This window comes from Canis aureus, chromosome 1, assembly GCF_053574225.1.
Source record: "Canis aureus isolate CA01 chromosome 1, VMU_Caureus_v.1.0, whole genome shotgun sequence".
Lineage (NCBI taxonomy): Eukaryota > Metazoa > Chordata > Mammalia > Carnivora > Canidae > Canis > Canis aureus.
The window spans coordinates 43,940,997-43,954,990 of NC_135611.1; the positions used below are offsets into that span (position 1 = coordinate 43,940,997).

At 33.9% G+C, this 13,994-nt stretch overlaps 1 long non-coding RNA gene across 1 annotated transcript in view; it reads left to right on the plus strand.

The window, feature by feature from the left end:
* The window catches only part of LOC144314022 (uncharacterized), a 101,148-nt gene that overhangs the window by 9,138 nt on the left and 78,016 nt on the right, over positions 1-13,994 (plus strand). The gene's annotated exons all lie outside the window — the stretch shown is intronic.

The window sequence follows — 13,994 nt, forward strand, 5'->3', positions numbered from 1 at the left end:
ATTAATAGAGGTACTACAAGACTGTCTTCCAAAAAAAGCATATAAAATAAATTTAAAAATATTTAAATAACCAATCACCTAAGTGAAACGTACAACATAGTATCTTAAAAACAAATAACAGGAAACAAAATAGAAAAATGTGAGTTAAAATAAACATGCATGCTATAAATTCCATAATTGCTAGAGCCAATGCTCATAAATTGAATTTAATATTATTTATTATGCTTCTCTATGGTATAGAGCTGTTGATTCACTATAGTCATTCGTTAGGAAAAAAAAAAAAAGGATGCCTGGGATGCTCAGTGGTTGAGCATCTGCCTTTGGCTCAGGTCATGATCTCGGGGTCCTAGGATAGAGTCCTGCATCAGGCTCCCTACAGGGAGCCTGCTTCTCCCTCTGCCTATGTCTCTGCCTCTCTCTCTGTATCTCTCATGAGTAAATAAATAAAATCCTTAAAAATGATGATTAGTACACCTGAAACTAATGTAACATTGTGTGTCAACTATACTTCAGTTTAAAAAAATGTTATGTTTCTCAAACATGTTAGGTGCATTTCCAAAAAACACCAATCACAGCAGAACTTGTGGAAAATAGGGTTGGTACTAGACCTCAGAGAAATTTATATGCAGCTTTTTAACCTCTAAAAAACATTAACAATCCTAAACAATATCCTAGAACAGATTAAACGACATTTTAAGATCACATAAAGAAAAATATCTAGTGATTTTTGTTCTAATTTGTTAGAGTAAATGTAGAAGTATATCATTAAAAAGAAAGAAGAAAAACAATGAGACATTGTGCATCTTCTAGTGAAATGATGCTGTTCAAGTCCATTCAATTCTACATTTATCTCCTAGTGTATAGGAATTGCAGGAGACCAAAATCATGTTAACTTCTTGAGGCTCTATCAGTGAAGTCTAGAATTTGGAAACTAGTATAGAACAATGGACCTGATTTCTTCAACAAAAAATTCACAAGAATAAAAGAAAAAAGAATGGAAGACATGAGACAATATCAAAGAATTTCAACCAAATACATTGAATAAACCTTGTACTTCAATTATGTCAATTATTAAAAATAATTATGAAACAATTGGAGAAATTCACTTATTGGGTATTTGATGATATTAATGAATTATCATTTTCTCTTTAATTATGAAATTGAATTATGTTTAAAATCTGACTATATTTTTAGAAATTCAGATTGAAATGTCTACGCATGTAATTATACAATGTTTGGGACAAGTTTCAAGATGACTTGGTGAGAGGGAAATTGGTAAAGATACAGATAAAGCAAAATTGGCCACATTTTGACAACTATTGAAGCTTGGTGATGAATGCATGAGGTGTCATTAAATTTTACTATACACTTTTGTATGTGTTTGAAATTTACCATTAAGAAACTAAAGAAAAGCAAAAGAAGGAAGAATATTGGAAATGGCATGAATGAGAGTGCAAACTATTGAATTGTGGAGACAAGAGGAATTTTACCAACTACACACAATGCATTTTGCTTCCAAAGAGAGCAATATTTAAATTGAGCCAAGAGAAGGAAACTGGGGTAAATAGACATTATGTATAGTATTCATATGCAGCTTGCTTCATTTAGCTATGTTGAAATACTTTTCACTCAGCTGCTGTTCCTTGGTTGCCTCGATTTGCTCATTATGAATGAAATAATTCATGGTGCAGAAACACACTTTAGGAGAATAGACTGCATGTAAGAAAAAAGCAGAGATGATGACAATTAAATTTGTATATAATTAAAATGAATTGAATTGGGCAGAGAGAATCATCCATTTCACCTTGACAAAATATACAGCCCTTATTCAGTATAAAAATCACAAACACGCATATCTTGTGTCTTATCATACTAATATATAAATGCAGATTATTCCCAACCAATTTATTTTTCAGATATATTCCTATATGTTTTTTGATATTAATATTCCTTCCAGTAGCTTTTTAAATCAAACATTTCAATTTTTGAGTTATAACTTAATTTCCATGATCTAGAGGCTGTCTTTATTTTTCCATATAAAGCTCATGTATTACATAATGCTTGAGACTTCACATGTAAGAAAATTCTTTGTCATTTTTATACACAAATTATAATTTGAACCTACCTAAATTCCTGACAATTACACTTTTCTCTCAAAATTTTACAATATTGTCTTATTGTCTTCTGAAACTTAAGGTCGAAAAACTTCATTTTTGTACCTGTGAAGGTATCTTTCCTAATAGTTTTAGAATTTAAAAAGTTCAGCAGGCTATACTGTACGTATTGCTTTTATTCACCTTACTTGTTATAGGAAGAGACAGTTTGATCACTGAATTTTGTGATTAATGATTTCAACCAATTTTCTTTTCTAGGAATTAGTTGCAATTAGTTGCAAGTTGAATTTTCATGATTTGTAAAAATTTATGCCTTTCCTTTTGCGATTATTTATCACTTTGTTCTTTATAATATTTATTCAATTTTTTATTTTTAAAGATTTTTTTATTCTAAAGTTTTTGAAAGGTCAAATGTGTGATTTATTTTCTGAAAGAAACATCTACAAATACTTGGACATTAATTTTACCATTTAGTTTCAATTCATAATACAAGTTAAACAGCATGATATTAACACAGAGATTACACAAATGCAAACAATACAAAAAGTTATGTTTTGTATTTATCATGCGATAGAAAGCATAACTTGTATGGTCTAATAATGGGTCACGATGCTAGTGGTGGAAATGCTTCTTTAATTGTTATATTGAGCATAGATATACAAAGGTATGGAATAAATGCATTTGGGCCCAGTATAGTATTGAATTATGTCACATGAGTATAGTTTAAAAAATCACTTTATCAGTGAGTCAGTACTGTAGGTTTGCTAGTGTGAATTTATTAATTGACATATTCATTAATACCGATTTCTCAATACCTCTAGCAACCTGTTTGCCAATCACTAAATTTTGACTGGGAACCTTAATGCCCAGGATCCTTCTATCTATTGTTATTGTTAGAGATTTCCCATGTATAGTAATAATTACAGTATTTCCTTTTTATTGAAAAGAATATCCAAGTGAGTTTATTTTTTAACAAAATACATTTCTTAAAAATATAACCTTAGTACAAAAATGAATTAATTATGGTTCAATAGGAATTTACATTCTCTTTTTCCCAGAAGTTCATACTCTATGAAATCTCTAATACAACTATGAGTATTTTATATTATTTCAATTGACAATTCACTTAAAGAAAATTCTTAGAATGTATTCTTATCTGCTTTGGGAAATGAAAGGCAGTGTGGGTCTTCTGAAATGGATGTCAAATAGGGGTAACAATGTCCCCAGTTCTACCTCAGACTTGGATACTAGAGATTTTTGTGTGTTTGTACCATTTGTGCTTTCATCTAGTTAGAATCTGAATTTAAATTTGGCTCCAGTAATATTGACTATGATTTAAGAGACAATAATGAATTTCTGAATCTACATTTCTTCTTTTTAGAAATGTTCGTAGTCATCATATATCACAACGCATAATGGAAAGACTAGCAAATAAGCACTTAATGAACACTTATTTATTATTTCTGTTGTCATGGTTATTTATCAATAAGTTTATTCCTAATATAGGAATAAAATTTTTGAAACTGTGTAACTCTTTCCATTCTCTGCTCCAAACTAATCCATGTTACTATAACTTGAGAATTCTATTTCACTGCCCTACTTTATAACATTTCTCTGTCTTTTCATTCCATCTGTTTCCAATATGTTTCTCACATTTCTTTTGCTCAATATGTTTGATAACTGTTGATAAATAATTTTAAATGATGCTGGAGCAACTACACACTAAATGTCAACAGAGACAAAATACAGCAATTGTTAAGGACAGGTTGCGTTCATACTCTTTCATCACTGGATCTGGAGTTGCAAGAACACTACTATAAAATAGTGTCTATTATAATTTTATTTAACAAGGACAATGAACAAAGTCATAGCAACATATCCTGTTTCAAACTTTTTAGCATTTAAATCAGGAAAAAATATTTCTTAATCAGGCAACGTTACCCAATTGGGAAGTAACCTAATGGGCAATTGCCTGGATATTTGATACAAAAACAGATTGCAAAGACTGAGAGTTGAACTGGGAAATGCAACAAGATAATTTATTTGATTCGTGATTTTCTCCTTAACTATTAAAGAGCAAATTATTCTGATGTTAAGCACTTGGTGAAGCTAAGTGATGCTTCGCTGTACATTGTTTGAAAAGGTAAATCTACCTAAGTGGGCAAATGAGTCTTTGCTGAGCCCACAGGGTGACTTGAACATTCTCACTGCTTTCCTAGCAAGAGGGAGGGGCTTCACTCTGCTGTACCTAGAAATTCAGACATACCTCCTACCATGTGCCCAGTGCGCTCTGTGGATGTAGTCTCAAACTTGCTTAGAAGCTTAAAAGGTGAAAGATTACATTCATTTGTAACATCCAGAGGGTTATGCTTTATGATGTAATCAATAGATTTACCATGAATCAAACACTTGATAAGAAGTATAGCAGAGCTGTTAAGACAACAGGCTTGGGGCTCAGATAACTATGGTTCAGTGTTGGGACCCAACCCTTACTAGTTGTTTAACCCTGGGCAAAATGCTCAACCCCTCAAGCTCTCATTTTCCTTACTTGTTAGGGACATCGACTCCTACTTCATTAGTTGATGGTGAAAGTCAAGTGAAAAGTAACAATGAAATTCTCATAGGTCTTGGCACAGAACAAGTGCCTCTAAATAACAAGCTCTGTTTTTTCTAGATGTTTTAAATGTTTAAATAACAAACAACACAATGTATTTATTATCCTCACAAAACAGTTTCATGTATTTTCACTTACTTGCAGGAGTTGAGAACTCCTACATCTCCAAATCACATTCCAAACAATGGGAATAAGAAATGTTACTCAAAAAATAAATAAATAAATAAAAAATAAAAAAAGGAAAGAAATGTTTATTAGTGCTAATGATGTTTAGTATTTTTTGATTTTTTTAAAAAGGTAAAGCATCTTGCTGAAGACATGACATGACTGTAATTAAGACTCAGTCTTTTAGGCATTTATTTTTGTTCTCGTTCTAGAACAGGAGTAATAGAGACAGGCAAAATAATATTCCTAATTAAGTTAATTACTTTTAGTCAGTTCATCATAAGGTGCATACATTTATCTCTGCACTGCATGAACCTCAAGGTTACTTACTGGAAATTACATGATTCTGATTCACAATTAAGAAATTGGGGGCAAAATACATTTAAAGTTTGCCTAGACACATTTTGCTTTGATTTGATTTTAATAGATGTCTGGCAAGAATAAAGCCATGGTCCTCTATTCACGCAACAATTTCTAACAGTCAATAGGACCATTTTGATATATTTCATTATCCTTATAAATTGGAAGGAGATGTTTGGACCTGCATAGAAATGCTGATGGCAGAGAGCTCAACACATCTGCATTGACTCATTCAGCTTCATTCACCATTCAGACTGTAGGAACCACCTTTTACTGGCAGTCTTGCCACTTTAGTTTCCATTTAAATTGGCATATTTATTCTAGAGAGGCATAGCATGCTTGCTCTGAAACTTGATATTTATCCTGTTTGTATTCTAACGTTTTTCCATGGTACAGGTAGGAGTACCTTCAGTATCACAGAATAGTGTATCAATTGTAGAGATGTTTTCAAGGGAGAAAGAAATAAAGTGAAATCATATAAATAAAAATCTCATAATGGTTGGCATATACGAAGACCCCCCAAATGACAGCTACTATTATTTGAAGATATTTTTATTATTTAAATGGCAAACAATACATCTATATTATTCTTGCCAAACAAGTAATCTAATATTTCATTGCCACTCACAAATAATTCGTATATAATAAATTGCAAAGATGCCCAAAGGGAAACATTACAGAGGATAAATTGACCATTGCCTTTTTCTTAGTCCTATTTGATAAAGAAATATGGGCCTTTGGGTTTGTTTTACTCTTTTTCTTTGTTTTGTTGGCTATAACCATACTAAAGGATTCCATTTTTTGAGCCTGACTTACTGAAGTGTAGTTCTTTACAAGATAAGACCAATTAACAAAGGAAAAGCTCATGAAAAGATGCAACAATTCCTGACTGAATTAAGAAACCATTTTTTTCTATATCATAAGGTTTGTTAATGAATCATTATTTATTGAGTGCCTTCAGAATGTTTATCTGTATCTTTGGCAATATATTTAATTCCAATTTGGCTATATGCTGCTGGAGTATGTTATGCAAAAGGAAATATTACTTTGGGTTAGGAGACATATTTTGGTCTTTCTCAGAGTTCTTTAGTTTCTTCCATCGTGAACCAGACGGAGCATATTTTCTATAAGACAAATGTGTTCTTTCATTTGTGGCCCAAGTCTAATGTATCATTAACTTCCTTTGAGCTATTATGTTGGTCTTTTCCAAAAGGAATAATTTATTACAAATAGGAGTAATTCATTCTTAATTAAGGTCATTAAATTAATAACATTTTAAATAGAAGTTAATAGATGCTTGAGTTGGCATTTTAAAAAGTGCACTATTAGTTGATTTTAAGTTAATGAACTCTATTAAAGAAGTGTAGCAGCAGCCAATTCAATTTAAATCTTTATTAGGGATTAATTCTTAGAGGGACTTGCCTAAATCTTCAGTTGCATGACCTGGAACATGTTGTTTAACCTTATGAACCTCATATTTCTTGTAAACAAATTGGTAAAAATAATAGTTTTCCTAAAATGGTAATTTTGAGTATTATACCAAGTCAAATAATGTAAAGCACTTTGCACAGGTGCCAAAATATACAGTCAATATATTATTTGCTGATGGCTAAAAAGTATCTTTAGTTTAGTCCTTTAAAAAATTTTCAGGTAATTCTCTGAGATAAATCTTACAATACTGCAAAAATAAGAAAGAGAAACAAAAAAACAAATAAATGTTATGGGAGCATGGGGTGGGGAAGGGATCTCTTCAAGCAGCTTCATGCTCTTTGATTACTTCAAGGCTCAGGGTAAGAGCAGGGGTTAGAAATAGAGTTCTATCTTGAGCTACATCATGTTTGAAGTGAGTTCCCATTGAACATTCTTACATACTGGAAACAAGCAACACAATAATGATAAAAATAGATCATAATGCAGATTCTAGTTATTACTGTGAAAAAAATATTTTTCAGTGATATCACTGGCTCAGACATGAAAGCTTCCATCGGTGAATCATCCTACATTTTGCTTTGTTAAGGATTAATCTTGCAGTTTTAACATACCATTGCCTATTTTTTTTTCTTCCAAAACTTCTTAGTGCAATTAAACTTTCAAGTTCCAGTGAAGGTGGCTGCAATTTCATTATTTTTATGTCTCATCAAATTATTTACCTTGCCGGCATTTACCACCCACTTTTCTTCTGGAATTTCAATTCAAATTCGTTTTAAAGAACAAGTGAGTTGCCCTCACTGATGAGGAAAGAATGTTAGCAGGGAAACAGAAGAGAAAAACATGAAAAACTCATTAGAAGAAGAGCATTTGTTTCTGTAATGCCATTTTGGATGTGATAAATTTGACGGGAAAGCACTGATGAAATATACAGGCATATAAATCCAATTTGTAGAAGAAGTAATGGCCATTTCCCCAAGGATTCTGAACTCCCATCTGCTGAATTATGGTACCACATTTGTCTTGTCTCTGCCAGGAAATTCACTTGCAAATGTTTGAAATACATTGATTTCAAGGTAGTCTCCTTTATTTGAGGAGGAGTGTCTTCTATTTTATTACATTTATTTTTGGTCTCTCACTCTGAAGTGGATTGAGGATGGTCTCCCTGGATATGATGCACAACCATAAATTAAGCAAGATGTCCAAATTCTCACGTTTCTTATTCCACTTTCTTTCCTCTCTTTGCTACCCATTTCTGACTATCACCACCGCATGCCCAAAGGACACCTCAAGAAACAGTTTAAAATTACTAATCTAGGTGTTGTTATGGTAGAGACATTTGGGTGGTTTTAAAATCAGTGTGACTTCACATAATACTTTACCGCTTTACAATACTTAATGTTTAAATTGCATAATTCTTGTAATAATTTACAAGGTTGTTACTTATGCTAAAAAGAATGCAGCAAATTTGTGATAAAAATTACAGTGATTGTATTTTCATGCAAATTCAGTAAATTATAACATATCCAGATGACTTCTCCTAACCAAGAGCAGTTTGAGGTTGTCAAGGAAGATGTGTGGGGTATGTCAAAAAGATGATCTCTGGATTCAAAAAGACCCAACACAAATGTGCATTTCTTCATTTGACAGCCTTGTAAAACAATTCTATGTTCAAGTGGCAACTCTATAAAATGTCAGTAATGACTTTATCACAGGATTAAATGGGGCAGAGTATAAATTACTTCTCCTTTGAGAAAGTGGGAAAATCCCTAGAATTACCTTCTTGATTTTATCTCTGGTTTCTAGAACGGTGACAATTGAATCATTCCTGGTGATATGACCATATAAGCATTAACTCCAAGCCAACAGAACCCCTAGCGAGTTTCTTCACATTATAATCCAGGTTCTAGTTATCACTAGAAAAAGGGACACAAGTAACAGTGGGACTTAAATACATATACAAATCCTTGCTTTATTAAAATATCCCACCAAAATAATAACATGGTGGGGGGAGGGGAAAGAATGAGCCACAAGTCTAAGAGTACGGGACAAGGGACTATAGCAAATGAGAAATATCAGTGAACGTTCAGAGGTTGGGAAGCAGCTGTGTTAGCAAGAGGCTTTGCAGAGTCAAGAAAGCAGAAACAAGATAACTTGTTTCAGGGCAGAATCTTTGGAGGCTGATGAGTTAGATGCTCTAGCAACCTCAGGATGTGGCAAGGAGTAAGGAAAAACTAGGATGTTTGTTGTGCATCTCCTTAAGGATCCCAAAGTTTTTCTTCACCTGTGCTTATAAGCCTTCTCTCCCATGACAGCAGCACATGTATTCTCTGCACAATTAGAACTAGAAAGAGTAAGGACACAGTGAAGTCAAAACTAATGTATCTTATTAGAAACAGAAATTAGATTAAAGCTTATATACTTTAGATCACCTTCACTGTTTCACTTCCTAAGGATATTGAAATATTCTTCCATGGGAGAACTGAATATATCTACAGAGATGGCTTTTTGGCAGAAGTCCAGTGAAACTTCTGGGTCCTTGCTCAGTCTCCTTCAGTTAAGCCTAGCAGTTAACAAGGTCTTTCTCTAGTACAGAGATTTTTTTTTTTTTTTTTTTTTTTTTATGATAGTCACACACACAGAGAGAGAGAGAGGCAGAGACACAGGCAGAGGGAGAAGCAGGCTCCATGCACCGGGAGCCCGACGTGGGATTCGATCCCGGGTCTCCAGGATCGCGCCCTGGGCCAAAGGCAGGCGCCAAACCGCTGCACCACCCAGGGATCCCTAGTACAGAGATTATAACTGACTTTTTAGTGCCCGAAGAAGAGAGAAAAGAACTCTAAGGAAACAGACAAAACTAATAGAAAGGAAAGCATCAAAGAAATGATAATATTCTCTGAAAGAAAAAAAAAAGAAAGAAAATCTTGGATCCATTAAACAACTGCTAGTTGCTCTTTTTTGGTTGTTATTGTTTTTTGAAAAGAAAAAAAGAATTCTTAAACATCACCCTCATTATGCATACAAAAGTAGAAACAAATAAAGGTTAAAAAAAAAAAAAAAGAAAGGTCCTTTTAGAAAGAACAAGCAGAACAGGTTAAAAAAAAAAAAAAAACATGGAGAAAAAAACCCCCAAGAAAATTGAAGGATCATCCCATGAAGGCCCAACATCCAAATAATAGGAATTCTAGAAAGAGAATTTTTCTGTAATGGATATGTCTCATCTAGACCTTCTATATCCATCATTATTGTGGAATGGACTACTACCCATGCAGAGTTACAAATGGCTGACTTCTTGAGAAGCCTTAACTCCATTTTCAGGCTTCAAGGCAGCATTGGTGTTTTGGGTTATTTCTCTATTAACAGGTGTCCAAGTGAACCCCAGCATAAAAGACAGAGCTTCTATTCCCATCATTATGGGTCAACAGGGTTTCATACAGTGGAACTAAACCCAGTTTCCCTAGAGCTCATTGCCACGATCAACAGAAGTCAACAAGACTCCCAGAACCTAGCTTTTCCTTTCTCCCCAAATCCAAAGCTTCCTTGCTATGATCTGTTTTTAATCCATAAGGATTTATAAATACTACTATATCATTTTTTTCTTTTTTTATATTCACCACCTCTATGTCATCTCTTAGCTCTTACACTAATCCCAATAAAGTTCTCCTATCCCCTGTTCTGCTCCTTTTCCCCATCACTTCACAAAATCTGGAGCCTTTTCCACTCTGCCCTCTGACTATCATGGTCCATGATTGGCAAAATCTCATGTATGCTCTTTCTTAAATATGACATGCTAAATGCTCTCCCTGTATGATTCTTGTAAAATAAGATTTTATTTATTTATTTGAGAGAGAGAGATCATGAGGAGGGAGGAGGGGCAGAGGGAGAAGCAGGCTTCCTGTGGGGAGCCTGATGAGGGACTGGATCCTAGGATCCTGGGATCATGACCTGAGCCAAAGGCAGACACTCAACCAATGAGCCACCCAGGTGTCCCCATGGTTGATTTCAAACCATTATTCTTACCTCTTACCTAAAATTTTCTATCTTTGAACTTTATTTATTTATTTATTTATTTATTTATTTATTATTTTTTTTAAAAAAGATTTTTATTTATTCATGACAGACAGAGAGAGAGAGAGAGGCAGAGACACAGGCAGAGAGAGAAGCAGGCTCCATGCAGGGAGCCTGATGTGGGAATCAATCCGGGTCTCCAGGATCACACCCCATGCCGAAGGCGGTGCTAAACCGCTGAGCCACCAGGGCTGCCCTGAACATTGTCTCTTTAGATTGTACCATCAACATGGTTAATATCATCTAAGAGGCCCTTGTTTTATTCATTATTACTATTTTTGTTCACTGTCATTCTTACATTACTCCTGACTTTCTTCCTATTGATTTAAAGATACATCTAGATAATACTTCTAACAGCTTTGTCTCTTACTTCTTACGACTTCTCTCCTTTGAAAATATTCCTATTCATCCTATTCTAACTCTAGTGGTCAAATCCTAGAACTTGTCATTGTAACTTCAATCCCTTCATAATTACATAGACCTCTTGCCCACTACCACCACGTATCATTTCATCTGATTTCATCCAGTGCTCCAAAAATGTTTGAACCCAACTAGGATTTCTAATTCATTGATACTCCCTCATTTTCATTCCTTGACATTCTCTCTCTCTTCTTTACGCACCTAAATTCCACGATTCATCATTATAATCATTCCTATAACCTTACTTGTTCCTATTCTCCTCCCTGGATCTTTCTTGAGAAATCACAATGACAGCTGTATCAAACTTTCTTCCTGCATCATGCCTAGGGATGAATTAGCATGAAGATAAATTAGCAGAAGATAAATTCACTTTATTGTTCTCTTTTTCATCAGAACCAAAGAGGTACCTGAGTGGCTCAGTTAGCCAGACTTCCAACTCTTGGTTTTGGCTCGGGGTCATGATGTCTGGGTCATGGGATGGAGCCCCACTTCTGGCTCCCCACTCAGCAGGGAGTCTACTCAAGATTCTCCCTCTCCCTTTACCCCCCCCCCCACTCATGCACACTTTCTCTAAAACAATAAATAAAATCTCTAAAAAAATCAAAACCAAAGATTCATGTTATTCTTAAAAATTCTCAGGAATCATACCATGTTACTCCAGTATGGTTCATTTATTCTTACATTGTCCTAGAAAACATTTCACAAGTTTCTTGCCCTCTGAACTTCTAATACCTCCACCTTTATCTTCATTATCAGATAATCACTTTGCTGCCTACTTTCCTTGGATAATGGAAGCAATCAATAGAGAATTTCTGCAGATTACTCTCTCTTCATCCTTCCACATCCTGTGTTCACTGATCCTATATTTTATTTCCAATTCATTCAACAGATTTATTAGGTACTTCTTAGTAAGTGAGGGCATAGAGATACAAACATGAACAGGCATGGTTCTAGCATTCAGAAGAGTTCACAGCCTCATTGGTGGAACCAGCAGTCTTCCTGAAAAGGTGGATCATCATTCTATCAGAGAAGAGATAACTTGATTACCTCTGTCTCTATTATTTGCTCAAGGTTTAGAACTAGCAAACTCCCTTTTTCAACTTTTATCCACCTGATGAAAGGAGAATTAGGTGGAGCATAATTATTCAAATTAGAAAGTATTAAGATCATCTTATAATCATAAAGGAAAAAAAAACATGGCACTGTTAATTACTGCAAATGATTAAGACTGCTGATTGAGAGATGAGTGCCTGCACTTAAGGGCTGGCCGTCCCATGATGATGGCATAGTGCCATCTGCTGGATGCCAATTCTGGATCATGATGTGATCTACCCAAAAAGTTTCAAGAGTTGTATAATTATATTAACAGTTCTGCTTACGAATAATTTCTGATTTCTAAGCTACCCAAAGATTTAATCTTGTACAAGTGAGCAGAGATTCAATAGGAGAGAAGACATCCAGAGTCTCAAAATGAATGATTTTGAGAGCTGGAAGGGACTGTGGAGACCATCTGAGCCAAACAATATAGCCATATTACAGTTGATAAAACTGGGGTCCAGACACCTTGTATGACTGTTAAGACTCTCATGCTCCACTGAATGAGCTAGCTGACTAGACACTTTATATGACTTTTAAAGGTAATACTATGAGGGCTGGATGGAGCTGGATCTAGGAATCTTAATCAGTTATCTTTCTTCTACATCTATATTTTTTCCTTGTTTTCCAGTTAGCTGACGGATTATATAGTAGGCATTATTATTACATAGTATTATGTTATATAAATTGCATTTGTATTATATAAATTTTTATGGATGACGATGAGAGGTGTTCTAATCTAATTTTCTTCTTCATTTTACTGACAATAATTAGTTTAGAACACCTCCACATTCCCTGACTCAGAGTCCAGTCATCTTCCTTTACTTAAATGTTGTTTTAAAAGATTATGTCAAGTTTAAAAATGGCTGGTTAATAAGAACACTAAACAAACAAACAAAAACTATGAGCTGATAGTTAAATTGCTACTTTAAATTTCTGACAGTTTATATTAGCATTATATTTAGTTTTTTAAATAACAAATTATTATATTTTCAAAGAGCTGTGTTTTCTAACAAAAGCTAGAAAAAGCTTTGTTTTCCATTAATTTTAGGAAAAATTGCTTCTTGTTATTGCCAAATCCATGTTACAGTAACATTAAAAAACAGACAGATGCCTCTATATTTTTGTTGTTTAAGGACCAAGTTAATGAGATGGCTATCCTTAGAAATTTGGAAATATGCAGACACCTATCTTTCTTACTAGATCTTACTTGCAAATAGCCTGATGGAAATAGATTCAGATTCTATTTCAAATAATGCATCTTATGAGGCAATAAACATTATGAAAGGAAAATAAACGGAGTAATAACCATATATTTTATTTTATTTTTAACCATATATTTTAAACTAATATGTTTATATTAGTCAATAACTGGTAAAACATATATTCTTATTATTTTATACCATACTAAGTATTTAATTTCAAACCAGTAACATCAATTTATTTATTCCACAATTGTTTTTGAATACCTTTCACATGTTGGGGACCTGCTGACAATGCTAGGTGCTACCATTACATAAATAAAAGTGCCCAACAAACTCACTGGGTAGGGATATAGCAGTATGCTGACCATAGGAAATCTCTTGATGTTTTCAGATTTTAGAAAACTTCCGACTTGAAATGGGCCAGCTGTAGACCTCTAGAGCATGTCTGAGGTACAAAATGAATATGAGGGGAGTTTCCATCCCTCACTTTTTTCTCCTTCAATATTTGCTTATCTCTAGCTATTG